The sequence below is a fragment of the Lates calcarifer genome, linkage group LG3 (assembly GCF_001640805.2).
Source record: "Lates calcarifer isolate ASB-BC8 linkage group LG3, TLL_Latcal_v3, whole genome shotgun sequence".
Lineage (NCBI taxonomy): Eukaryota > Metazoa > Chordata > Actinopteri > Centropomidae > Lates > Lates calcarifer.
In genome coordinates this window covers 19,644,485-19,658,882 of record NC_066835.1, presented here as the reverse complement: position 1 = coordinate 19,658,882, position 14,398 = coordinate 19,644,485, and the positions used below count along the sequence as shown (strand labels likewise).

General features: G+C 41.8%; 2 protein-coding genes across 3 annotated transcripts in view; one reads left to right on the top strand and one right to left on the bottom strand.

The window, feature by feature from the left end:
- Positions 1-14,398, top strand: part of pvrl2l (PVR cell adhesion molecule related 2 like) — a 240,027-nt gene that overhangs the window by 66,562 nt on the left and 159,067 nt on the right.
- LOC108881900 (class I histocompatibility antigen, F10 alpha chain) overlaps positions 1-14,398 on the bottom strand; it is a 272,592-nt gene that overhangs the window by 226,217 nt on the left and 31,977 nt on the right. Inside the window, exon 1 of one of the 2 annotated variants that reach the window (XM_051068648.1) lies at positions 13,823-13,832. The exons of the other annotated variant lie outside the window; for it this stretch is intronic. The gene's annotated coding sequence lies outside the window, so the exon portion shown is untranslated. Of the gene's footprint in view, positions 1-13,822; positions 13,833-14,398 lie in introns of those variants that run through there. 2 annotated transcript variants of the gene reach the window in all.

Here is a 14,398-nt window from a genome sequence, read left to right as displayed (position 1 = left end):
TGTAATTAGTTTTTCCTGTGGTATGTTTTCCATCCCAGCCTCCTTCCCTCCCTCTCTCCATCCATCCATCCATCCATGCAACAGATTGCAATGGTGATTCTGGAAATCCGGAGGATCAGGCCACACACACACACACACACACACACACACACACACACACACACACACACACACACACACACACAGCCATATGAATGTAATCAAGTCTGCAGTAGCACATGCCAGGACTGCGGTGAGCCAGGGACAAGAGAAAGAGAAGATTTAGGTGTCTATATAATCTGTGTGTGTAGGTGTGTGTGTGTGTGTTTTTGTGTGTGATGCCTCAATAGGGCGCAATAGCAGCAAGCTATCTAATTTTCAGGACTTATAGCCACAAAGCCAGCTTGATTTCACCAGCCGGCAAATCTCTGAATGTGTGTATGTGTGTGTGTGTGTGAGTGACTTGCCGACACATGGTGAAGATAAGCCTGTAGGCTGAGGTTGGCTGTGATTCCACTCTGATTTCACTCTGTCCTTCTCTGTGTGTGTGTGTGTGTCCGTCCCCTGAGTTTCTTGCACATTACACATCAGTGCCTCACAACATGCTCTGGACTCCCAGCTGTAAACTCCCACTCCTGCTCTTTGTAAGATGTTTGTTTGCATGTCTGAATTTTGTCTAAAGCAGTTTATTGTAATAGTGGAGACTGAGACACAGTTGGTGATAAGTATCATTAATCAGCAGTGCACTCTGCTCATATCTTTCTTTTGTGATTACATTTTTGTCTCTCTGTCTCATGTGCCATTATGTATTCATGTCCACTGCTGCTTTCTAAAGCACTTTGTGATAAACCTTTTTCGTTAAAAGCTCTTTATGAATAACGAATTTGGCATTCACGTCACTGAGCTGGCCCAAAGCGCCCCCTACCTCTCCTCATCTCTTTGGTGCTCCCAAATTATCCTCTCTCCTGTACCTCGTCCAGGCTCTCTAGTCATACTTAAAATTCAGTATTTGTGCCTCATGATTTCTCAAGGGGATTGATTGCATTAAATTTGATTCTTTTCAATCAGTGTTGTTGAGGAAACAATGAATTGGATAAGCCCACACCTAGCACTGTGCAGAGTATTCAAACAGCAGAGTAGAGGAAACAGTTACAGATTAAATAAATTCATAGGGCCAGTGCAATTATCTGATATGGAAGATTAAAAGTAGAAATGTATTTCTGACAGTTGATAAAGGCAAGAATAAGGGCAGCTGAGGTTAAAATTATTTTAATGAAAGTCAGATCCAGCAGTTGTTGGTAAACCAGTGGACTGATTGTCATCGCAGAGATTGTACACTTAGATTTTCTTCCCTACTGCAATGCAATTCCAGTTTCAAGTATGCCCTCTGCATTTTGATGTCAAGTGTTATTACTACCCCCCCCCCCCAAAAAAAAAAAAAAAAAAAAAATCTGACTGTTCAGCTGCTTAACACTCATCTGGTCAGAGAAGACGTGCAATCATGCCTGGGATCAGTTAAATTGAGGCTCACTGAGAAGGACACTCCACATGTGTATGAGTGTCAGTGAGATGCTGGATGACGAGGAGTTTAAGTTTCACCCTCACCTCTTTGTCCTTCCCGCTCTCATCCCTTGCACGTTCTTATCCTTGGACACTGAAGGGGAATACAGATGATGAGGGGTAATGTGAAGTCCTCTGCTCATCACTCAATCATTTAGGCGTATCGTGAATATTTTATATCCAAAACAGGCCTATACACGCCCTTCTCTCCTTTTAATCTCTTGTCTTCCTGCATAATTTTGATATCACCTTCCCTTCACATCCTGAATTGCTCCTCTGTGACCACACCCTTCTGTATCTATCTCTCCATCTTTCTCCCATCCAGTACTATTACATTATTCTTCGAGACAAGGTCCTTAGTTAAAGGTCTGTGCTGTAATTGCACAAAGGCGCCTGCCTGCTGAAACACTGTCGCCTCACTGGCAGCTGTACGCTGATTTATTTGGTTGAGGACATTTTATTCCATCTCAAAATGATTGAAGGAGCCCTTGGGGCCTTACAGAATTGAATACTTATGACAGAGAACCTTACGATTTAGTGATCATGTACGTTTGAGGCTGTAGTTGATTTGTTTACATCAATATGGGGACTGAAAGGTATTTTATTTTATAAAAAGGAAATAATAATGTAGCCCATCAGGTTTTCTTGTTAGCTTAACATTTTTCTATCAACAAAAAGGCCCTCTGTCAGATTCAGACCAGGAATGTTGTGATGCTTCCTAGTTGCTTTGGCCACAATGATGTTCCCCAGTTTACATTTCTGAGTTAATCTGGAAGGGAGATAAAGAAATCACCCACGACCCTGAGATGCTCCGTCAAGTATAAAAAGCAGTGGGTGGGAGGCCAGTGAGGGATTATGTTCTGGTTGCTTCACCAGCAACTGATTGGTTGAGCCGAAGAGGGCTTCTTGCAGAGAAAGCATGAACCTCTGTGTGTTTGCCCTTCCCTTAAAGCTCTTTGCTGAGTGTGTTGTGCTACAGAGGGCCACAGTGCTAGGGAAACCAACTAATTAGGGAAAATAAAGTGGATGCTTAGTTTAATCCTTCAACTATAGTTGAAACATACAAAATAACATCATGTTTACATGCAAACATATTCCACCACATAAAGAAGCAGGTGAATGATTCAGAGGATCAAATTGACATCCTGAACCTAAGCCTGTGAGCATGTTTCTCACTCACACACTTCTCAGCAGCCTTTAGCAACATGCCTGCAAATAAAGCAAATAAGTTACAGAGCAGGTTTTTAATGTCAGACGTTATTTAAAAAATACACAATAGCACCCCTCTCTTCCTTTTGCCCTGTTTGCATATCCATCTCCTCCTCATCATGCATCAGTGTGTCATGAGGACACAGAGTATTGTGTCCTTGGTGGTAAGGTGACAAGTGCGACGTCACTAATATTGAATACCACTGGCATATTGGTTTCTGCGTCGCGCATATATGTATGCAAATCAAAGGTCCACTGTCTGCATCTCGTACACTCATTCTCTGTGAGTGTCTATGTGTGTTTGAAGTGTATGCATGTCATGGTTTGCTGTCTGGGCACAGACCAGGGCCTGGGCTATAGCTGACCTTTTATGGCATTTGAACAAACTCAGGACACACACAAAGACACTGACACATGGCTGACATATAATCTGCATAAAACATAGCTCACACACACTTTCTCTCATGCAAGTCTGATAAGTTCTCCATAACTCAGACCCTAACAGATGGTTAAGTTTATCTTCCTGTGTGACCTGTGGGGTGGCGAACCTCTTGCATCCTCTGTAGCTGTTTACGCACATCATATTATTTCCTCATTATTATCATCAGTTGAAGGGAATTGTTACGAGTGTGTGACTTTATGTGCATGTCTGTATGTGTGTGTGTAAGGGGAGGGTTAACTGGACTAAATCAGGTGGAGGAGTTATGTGCTATCTTCTCTGCAGGCTAGCCTTGACACCCCATTGTGTGTGTGCGTGTGAAATGAGAGAGCATGAGTGTGTGTCTGCCTGAAGTGATTCACCTGCTGTCTGAGTCATCCTCCCACGTGCTCGCGTATGCATACACGCACACACAAACTCAGGTACAATCATACACAAACAGGTACACACACACACACACACACACACTGCATGTTCCTACCTTCACAAACACATAAGTGCCATACACATTCTGTTCACAACCTTAGCCCTGTGTGTTTTTAAGGACAGAAAGCTGACATTATGTAATCTGCAGAGTGATTGGCCGTTTATGCTTTTCACCGCCTCACTGTACCAAAAAATCAGCAGTAGTGATGAAAACCATCTGACCATCATTTGAGGTCAATTTTGGAGGTCAAGCCCTTTCAGGAATACCTTCACCACGTCATTATGGTGCTGCGCTTCTTACATCTACTACACAGTCCATTTCTGATTAAGTGTTTATTAGCAGATTAATTTTAAGTGGTCTTGTATTTATCCCTAACTAACCTCAATTTTATGTTGAGTTATGACAGACTTTGTTTCACATTGAACTCCACTTGCTTTTCAGTAAACAAGTATGCCACACAGAACACAGCAAGACCTTGTTTCTGAATTGTTTGTTTCAACTCATAAATTCAGCAGAAACAGATCCGACATGCAGCACTCATTTCCATAAAGTTTAAACTTTTATAGCTCTGCTTGTTGTTTATACAGATTTCTCCCACTAACTCTTGGAGCAAGGCGGTGAGCAGAGTGATTTCGTTTTAGAAGCTGACATTTTTATTAAACTGTATTTTGCTGAATTCACCAGTAGACTCCAGCGATTCAGAAGTCCTGAAGCTGCACCGGGTTAGCTTTTAATGGAAGAATTCAGCTGTCTTCTCAGGCCATCACAAAATGCTGCTGCAACAGATACGAGTCATTCCTTTTTTTTCCAAATTAAATTCTGGTGTCAAGCTTGGTTGCTTGTGGGAAAACATCTACCCAGAAAACATTACAGTGGAAATCCAGAAAGTTGGACTCATCAACATTCAATATTTTGTCTCTCTTGTGGATTTTGTTCCCTTTCATAGCATCAGAATGGCTGGATTAGAAAACATGAGCACAGTGTGTGCAGTTTACTGACGCCAAGTCACAGAGTGAAACAAATATGTCATACTTGGATTTGGAAACATATTCAGAAGAAGGAAAAGAAAAAGGGCCTCGGTGTGGCTCTGTTTGGTTCTTCTTATAATCTGCTGCTCTTGACATCAGTGTCAGCTGTCAGACAGTGTTTCTGCTTATGAGCTGCTGCATGTTGACAGAAAATCCAACCAGGAAAGCAAACAGTAAACAAACAGATGTCAAAAAAAACAAAACAAAACAAGATGACGTGCATTTGGCAGCTTTGAGTTTCCACAGTACTTGAACCACAGAGCAACAAATGTCTCCTGCACATAGACAGAGGTGGCTTTTAAACTCAATATAGTTCATGAGAATAAGCTTTAAAAGGACCAGTGTGATGCTTGACATAGTTAAGGAAAGATTCAAGAAGGAAGAACAGGAGGCTTGTAGGAAGAGTTGCTGTTGCCAAGGTAACAATTAAGGGGGATCCAAATAAACAATAAACTGTGAAATCCCCTTTTGGTGACCGAGAATGTAAGTAGAACACAATCCACACAGATTCAATTTTGTAAACCTAGAAGCACCGCATCTATTTTTGTAGTACTTTGGTCAAAATGCCATCTCTGTCTTTCAACTAAAGCAGCCAATACACAAAGTGATTCTTCGTGCAGCAGCTTGAAGTCATGTTGTGCAAAGTGTGAATGTTTGTCCATAACCATGGCAGTCTTTGCTGCCAGAATTCACAGTGGAGTTTGATATGGCGTTCATTCCGGTACAGACGGTGTTGGAATGTATTTGAGCTTCAGTCCGGCCAACCCGTTGATGGATTTCCAATGCTCTCTCATCCATGCTCGTGGCACTCCTGGGTGCTCACCCTGCCTCCCTCCTGCTATTATCTATCCATCCATCACTCCGTCACCTCTGTATAGTAATTACAAAGAAAGGACCAGCGTCAATGAGATAAAAGATGACACTGACATAAAGAAACAGCATGAAATAATACTACTTTGGAGCAGATAATGTCATTTCTTTCAGCTGACTATGTTCCAGGCAGTGGCAGAGCAGGTAATTGAAGCGGGAAGCCGGGCCCTTTAAACCCTCCCTGCAGTGTCTCAAATGCAGATCAGGCTTCATGATAGTGTCTCTGCTGCCATGCTAGCTAATTACACTGTGAATCCCCAAGGACCAGTATCAGGCTATACTCATAATGACAGCGCCACACCACACCTTCTCAAACAGTGTTTAAAGTAGAGATCAGGGTAAAAAAAGGAAAGAGGTGCTCAAGAAAATTAAATTGGTCTCTCCCCTGTGCTGTAGCTATCTTCATCTCACTCTTTTTTCTGTCATTTCCGCTGTCTTCCTGTCTGTCTTTGCTTGCTTTTATCTCTGTTTCTGTCAATTACCTCCTTTGGATGTTACATTAATATGCATCCTGGATAGATGGATAATAATCAGGCAACACAAAGAAGCATAAATCCATGTGAAAATGTATGCAGAATGCACTGAACTTCTGTCATCTGAAGGTGGACAGAAATGTGTTTGATCACAGCCGTAACATTTGTAGCTACGTGAGCAGAAAGACAACACTCGTGTGCTGATCAAACCACAGCTCGCACATATCAACCAGGTGTAAACTGAGTAGTGACATGCTGATCAAAAATGGCTTGTCAGGATACCAACAAATAAGGAAATCAGTTATTTTAAAGCATGCCAATATTACAAGCACATGTGCCAAAGTTTGTTTTTTGGCAAGGGGAAAGAGAAATACGCTTCAACTGAGCTGCATCAGATGTAGAAGTGTTCTGGAAGGCAACTCCTCTGTTAATGCTACATTTTCATCTTAATGTGTTATCAATGAATATGTATGAGTCATGATGACCTCTCTTTCCTCCTCAGTCTGTCAGTGTTTTTTTTTTTTTTTTTTTTTTTTTTTAATGAAATCGGCTCATCACATGTCTGGTTCAGTATTTGTGGTTAAGATGAAAGAGTCTGGATTAGGTAGTAGTCTAAAACCTTTTCATTAAATAAAACAAATATATTAAATTATTTAATGTTAGTAATGAAATTAATGTAATTAATGATGGTAACTCAGCTTGTTTTTAGTTTTTGTCGTTAATATCTGATACATGAGTGATATGTGTGAGTGTTCCTGTGCAGAGGAAGTGATGCATTTGACTTCCTGGCAGCAGTAACAGTTTTTTGTCTGGAATAGTGGAAAAAATTAGAGGTCATGTACTGTGACCCTATCTCTATGAAAACAACATGAATAGCAACAGCTACAATGGCTGAACAGACCGAGAAAAAAAAATCAACCTACAGAAACCTTACACTAATAGTAAGGGCATTGTGGGAATTGAGCTCTTTTGGCGTTGTGCCAAAGGTTAGATGAGAAGATGTCTCTGGAAATAGTCCAGCCCATAAGCCACTGTAAAACTGCAACTTGTCATTTTTAAATTTCAGTTTTCATACAGATTAAACTAACAAGTTATTTTAATTAGGCAGCTTTAGATTAGTGTTGCTAAGAAGATTTGTTTTTAGAGCCAGGCTAACTGTCTCCCTGTGAGTTAACCTAAGCTACCATCTAAAGGCTCCAGCTTCATACTTCACAGACAGACATGAATTTAAAGCAAAAGACAATTCCCGGTTAGGGGACCTCATGCTGGCTTATTGACCGGTGATCTCATGAGTGCACTGTAGAAACACCAAAGCAATGAGAGCTCAGCTAGAGATCTGCACCTGCCCACAAGTGAGTTCAGATAAATAATTTATGTGAAAGATTCCCTACATAAACTTTCAGCTGGCAAAGAAATCAGCTTTGATTTACAAACTGTTCCCAAGTAGCACATTGGAGATTGTGTGGCATGCAATAACATATGCACAGAGGGCTATGTCATTTTGTCATTTTGTATAACTGCCCGTGGTCACCTACAACTTTGGAACAAGAACGCATAGTGGGTCGGCCCCGCACAGATGCCTACGCTTAACTCACCACTTTCAGTCAGAGTGAGTTACAGATTAGGGAATGGAAGTTTTTAACAAGTAGACAAAGACAGCCTGCAGACATGTAAGTTTACTTTTTTATTTTTTCTCCTCCTGTCTCGTGTTTGTTGATGTAACACAATGTGTCCCTCTCCTTTGCCTTGACGTTTTACATGTACATGCCAGCACCCAAGGCTGGTTATTGGTCCAGAACGTTCTTTTCCCCTTCTCCTTACATCAAACATCATGCCCCACACTTCTCAGTGTGTCTCTCTCCTTTTCTCCCCCTCTGTCTGCCGTCACTCCCCCCACCCCTCATGTTGTATTTCTCCTTGTCCTGTTTTTCGGAGGTACCGTTGTGTGCTATTACCCATCGCTTTCACAGGTAATACGATTAACCTCCAGATTCAGGAATGGGAAAATAGCCTTTGCTAAGACCACGACATTAATCCTCTGCGCAAAAGATTTATGTCTCTCTCTGTGTCAGGCTTCCTCTCTCAGCCATCCTCTCTCTTTATTTCTCTTCCTTCCTTGCTCTCTCCGCTCTCTCTCCGTGTCTCTCTCTCACGTTGTCGCACAGCCTGGCTGAATGAGCAAGCCAGTATTGAAACAGACATATAGTACATCTGTACATACATATACATACATGCATACATAATTTCTAGACTACATAAGCGTAATAAAACTTTCTCTCTCTCTCTCTCTCACACACACAGAAAATTCAGACTACATGGTACACAAACAAGCCATTCACAAAAGTAATGTGCTGCCAGAGGGGACTGTGGGAAAATGAGTTTTTGGATGGATTATTATTGTGTTCTGTAGCCTGGCCCTCTGCCCTGGTCTCTGCTCGTCTTGTCGACTGAAGTGGTGGGCTGTCTGCGGTCCACAGTACACACACAGCACTCTAAGCCTCCCACGGTGGATGTAAAAACATAGGATTAGTGGAAACACAGGCTTTCATGCCTATCCCAAATGTTTCGAAATCCACGCAGGGATTCGGCGATCTGACTTACTGTGGCCATCCTGTAATTATGGGCTGTGTTGTGTGCAGCTCAGCGGGGAATCGTTGGGTTTGCAGTTTAGTTGGTGGTAGATTCTGAAGACAGGGAAGTGTTGGATTTGTTCAGTTTGAGTGGATTATTGAGAGACCAACAAGCACTTGCGCTGGATGATCATGCTAAATATCTGTTCACACAGCTTTAAAATGTCGCTGACTGAGTGGACGTTTAAGTGAAGTATGGAGAGGGTGTGTGGTTTTGGTGTGATTGTCAGGAAGTACTGAGTAGCCAACACACAGATACCTGCTTTTGTACAGTCAGCCAATCACATGCCATCAATGCAGTGCATAAAATCATGAAACTACAGTCAAAAGCCTCAGTCAATGTGATCTCAGTGACTTTGACCGTGGGATGATTGCTGGTACCAGACGGGCCGGTTTGAGTTGAGTTCTGAAACCGCTGATCTCATGGGATTTTCACACACAACAGTCTCCAGGGTTTAGTCAGAATGATGCCAAAAGCACAAAATATCCAGTGAACAGCAGCTCTGAGGACAGAAATGGCTTGTTGGTGGGAGAGGTCAGAGGAGAACGGCCAGACTGGTTGGCGCTGACAGAAAGGCTACGGTAACTCCAATAACCATGCAGATGCAGGCTGATGAGCTAAAACAGCAGAAGACCACCTCCAGGTCCACTCCTGCCAAGAACAGAAGTCTGAGGTTGCAGTGGGCACAGGCTCACCAAAACTTGACAGTTGAAGATGAATCCAATCTGCCTGGTGTTAAAAGTCCAGGCTGGTGGTCCTGGTGTAACGGTGTGAGGAATGTTTACGGGGCAAACTTTGGATCCCTTAATACCATTTAATCATTGTCTGAATGCCTGAGGCTGAGGAGTATTGCTGACCATGTGCATCCCTAGATGTCGATGAGTTGATGCATCCATTGAGAAGACCTACAGTTGACTCAGAAAATGGCAATCGGCTCATTACGCTTCTTCTTTTTAGTGGCCTCACATTACACAACAGTGCAGGAGCAGCAGTGTGGCAGGCTGTAAACTTTACAACCGAGTCTTGTATTTAAACGATTGAATTGTGATGGTGATGGAAACGAAGCCAGACAGAGTGAGGCAGGGCAGTGCGACATGTTTCTGTTGGCTGCTCTATGTCTGACTGACTGATGACACTGTTAGCAGCCTCTGAAGGACAGACACTTTGCAGTGTGGTAGAGTTTCTTTGACTGTGTCGAAATGAAAGCATTGAAAACGTCACTGCAAACATCAATGAAAAATTTTAAGAAAAACTGCACTGTAGATACTGTGCGTGTTAGTTTTTATGTGTGTTGTATTCACCACTATGGGAGGCTCTGTGGATACTGGATTGTAATTGTGGTGGTGTGGCTGCTAGCTGTGGTGCTGACATGTGGAAATAAGGAAAATCTAGGTTTCTTTCTCTCTCTCTATCACATCTGTCTTACTGTCTTTTGCTTCTCATCCCTATTTCAGCCTCCTAACACAAATCTCTACATAATAATTTGTCTTCCTCCCTCTTGCCTTCTGACGGCCTTCTCATCTGCCTCCATGTTCTCTTCTAGTTTTGCACTTGTTGCAGGGAGGTGTAAAAGCTGTCTTTTGTCAGACAGCTGAGTAAGATCTTGAAAGGCTCAGTTGAGTAGTCTGTTATTTTACCTTGTTGGGTGTATAATTTTAGTTTTCTCCTTCAGGGGATGAATTATTGAATAACCTCAACTTCTTTAGAAGACAACATCAGTTCTTACTCTTGCTACCTTTGTATTCTTGTCCAAAAAGTACATTTGCATCCAGTTAAGCTTGCAAATAAACATACACTACATCATTGTGAAAGAACTATTACTGTAATTTTCAGAACAGAAAAGTAACCGACTTTGAAATTGTCTGAGCATCCACCTGGCACCTTAAGTGAGGTAAAATAAACCATGAGGAGTTGATCAAAAGTCTGTGTCTGTCTGTGCATCAGTGTATAGTGTATTTAAAGAGGTTAATTACGTGTTGTAACAGGAGACGACAGAAATTTTGCATGTAGTATCTGAAAAAATTGATCATTCAGCCTGGTGAAAGAGTTTATTTGACAACCTGGCACTCAGGCTGCCTGCTATGCCTTAAAAGTGTTCATAAAATGTTTTAGCAGTGTTTTTGTAAGCAAATGCAAAACTGCCCAGAAATGAATTATTCCAGTACACTGCAGTTTGAAACATCAAAATCCAGTCCTTAAGCAGTAATGACTCATATAGCATAAGTTATCTATTTTGAGGAATTTTCCCTGACTTTGATGTAAACAGCGGCAAACTATGAGTGAAGGTCTATGGGGAGAATGTAAATGCTGAATCTGCAGAGTGTTGTAGCATGGTCAGTGAGGAACAGAAACACCAGGAAAGAACAGAGATCAGCTTAATGGCTTCACAGGCAATGTGTGAGGTAGACAGATTAAAAGAACGAGTGGAATAGCACTGGAAGTGTGAATGTGTGTGTCTGTTTGTTGGGTATGCATAGGAGCAAGAAACTGACTTTAAAGAAATCTCTTCCTATTACTCTCGCTGAAGGAGCTTATACTGTCTTTTGAACAGAGGCGACAGAACTTCATCCAAGCACTACAACAACATAATATACCATTCTTAAAGAAAATCACAATGTGTATATTTGAGAAGCAAGAAACAAGAAATGATTAATAACCTTCCAGATACTATGATGCTGCTCTATAAGAACATAACTTTCACACTTGCAATGTGATGTATTATGTTTTAAGTTGCGACTTTGACTGCTAAGAATAAACATATTTTTATCTCTCTTTATCATTCCTCTGTAGATTTTGACAGCACAGATGCAGTTAGCTTCACAAACTAGCTCCTGTGTATCAGTGCAACAGCTGAAAGAACATTTCATTTCATTAAGCATAAATATGCCTAATACTGTGTGATCATCTCTCTTTTTAAAGAGCTATGTAAATACTGTTAGAAATCTAATGTAAATTTAACATGTATGTAGCATATTTATGTACTTGAATTCATAAAATGTAAAAAAGAAAAGAAAAAAGTTTCTTTGATTTGTAGTTTGTCTGATTTTCAGGCCCGTGTTCTTGAGTGACAGATATGCAGGTAAAATGACAGGCTGCCATCCAGTACATCCAGTACAGCCGGACAGGGGAGCAGGGCAGCAACAAGCAGTAATTGCTCTGAAATGAATACTGTGTGAACCAGCTCTTCAGCCCCTAGCAACAAAGTAGCAGACAGACAGGCAGGCAAGCTGGTAAATAAAGCAGAAATACAGTACAGAGCTGCTGCAGCATTTACCTCACTCCATTTCTTTTCTCCCTTTCTCTGTCTCAATTCCATTTAAATTCCAATTTCAAGTCTTCTGAGATTTATTTAGTGTTCACTTCTGTTCTCCTGCTCTCTGTAATATTATGAACCCATTGTCTCTTGTTTAACTTTCTCCCACTTTCATTTCTGCATCCCTCCCTCTACAACCATTCTCTCCACCTCCCTCCCACTCTCCTCTCCCTCACATATGTTTCCTGTCCTCCTCTGCCTCCTTCCTGTCCTCCTCCCTCCTCTCTCCCTCCTCTCCTCCCTCCCTGCTGGCCGTCCCTCAGGTCAGCAGCAGAGAGTCGAGGTGTTGCTTGTCAATAATTTAATAAGGAGGGAGCGCTCCCCTCTTAACCAGGGCTTTGAATTATTAACCTGCGCGTCCGTGTGAACTGCATGTGCTGCTTGCATCAGATGTGATTGTACATTAGCCTGTGTGTACGTTATGACTGCTGTGTTTGTGTGTGAAGCATGATAAAATAATTGCCTGTCAAAAGATGATGGAGCATGCCAGCTAAGCACAAATCGGTTCTTTCTGCAGCCAGTGTTTGGATTGTTTTGAATGTGCAAGTGTGTATGTGGAGGTAGATAGTCGGGGAATACATGCCATGCATGTTTTATAAGGGTCTGTCTACGCTGCCTAGTAAATGAGATGCAGTCTTCATTTGTCTTGTCTTGAGTGTGCAGATGTGTGTGTGTGTGTTAGTGTGAGTGTATGGTCACCTGTGTGCATTTTGAAGAGAGACTATGCAAAGCTTGTGCACGTGCATCTCCTGGATAGATGAGACATGGAGCTTAATGCAATTTTATTTGTCAGTGCAGAGTTTGAGTGTAGGTGTAGCATTGGTTATTAATGTTGATGTTTATGTGTAAACATGTAGTTGGGCTATGAAGTTAGTGTGTCGGTGTGTGTGTGTTGTATGGGCTTGTCTCTGTGTGTGTGTGTGTGTGTGTGTGAGAGAGAGAGAGAGGGTTCCTGTGCTTGAGGCCAATGGCTGCATACATCTCAATGAAAGGTGCAGCATCCATCACAGACCCTGCAAGGCTGTGCTGTGCTGAGAGAGCTGGACGAGGCCTTAGTGGGTTCGATGTAGCGCGGTAGGGCAGATGGATGTTGTTTATGGTTGCCAAAATGGATGTAAGGTGTTTATTTATTTATGTATGTAATTGTGCTTGCCATTCAGTCACAGCACATGGAATTACTATGTGGAAATTTACTTTTAAGTTTAATGGAAAGTATTTGTGGTAATATTGAACATGTGCACATCTATATTAGTGATATGACGTGTTACTTTTTGTTGTATTTAAGTCGTATTACCTTCATGATCGTAATGAAATAAACAGGAGGATTGTTCCTCAAACCCTCAAACTCAGCCTTCTTTTCCCTTGGAGTGTGCTGATCGATTATGCATCATGGCTCAACAGCTCTCTCAGACACAACAGAAATTTGTCCGGCAACTCCTTCACATCCTGCATGACCACACACCCCGCCTTGCTGTGAATTTTAATTGGCTGCATCTGTAGGATTTCATAGAGGTGCTGCAGAGTGTCAGCACTGCAGCTAGGGGAGAAAAAGGCTTATTAGCTCCTCACCTTTCAAAGCGAGGCAGGCGTGTGCTCTCAGAGTCAAAACGATGCAATGCTGCACAACAGATCACTGCCTAGTTAGCTCCAACAACTTGCTTTCCTTTGAAGCTTTAACTTTTGGTTTACAGGAACCTTTCAATGTAGTTTTAATTGAGCACTTGGGTGCAGATTAGCCATTTTAGCTAATGACCCCTGAAGATTTAAAATGATGTTTTTATAAGACAGTGATGATTAATGTGCATGCTGTCTCCTTAACTACATAAAATTCAACAGGGTGTCAGCCATGTGCTGCTGGGAATGAAATGCCATCATGCCCAAGGAAGTGTTAGCTTGTTTCCTTTGAGGTCTCAGGACTTTGTTGTGCATTATGTTAATTAGCGATATGTTTTAGCACTCCAGGAGATTTGACAAGTTGAAGGTGGAGGTTGTAGGTAGATGGGGAGGTGGTGGACATCCATCCCTCTTGCCTGGATAATTTAGCACATGCATCAACAATGTTAATTCCAGATTTTGTGGAGAACTTCAAAGGAATATGATTTACCTGTCTTGTTAAATGTGGACAAATTGCCCAGAGAGTGTGCAACCTGCTCTCCATCCTTTGATGTCTGCACTGTTATCTAAGAGCTCTGAATATTGCTGTAATCAGCGGGTTAGGTTTAAAGATCAGATGCTATTATTGCACTCACTTTCTCAAGCGAAGCTGCATTTCCTGGCTCGGTGATTAAACAGCCACAAGAAATGGACACAACTGCCAGATCAGACATTAAAAGGTTCTTTAGCAAAACAGTGAACCCTCTGCTTGTTTCAAGGCAACTGTTTTTGGATGCTTTTTGTGAATACATTAATAAATCTGAGGAATGGTAAATGGTTAATGGACTGCATTATATTATGCGTTTCTATGTTGGT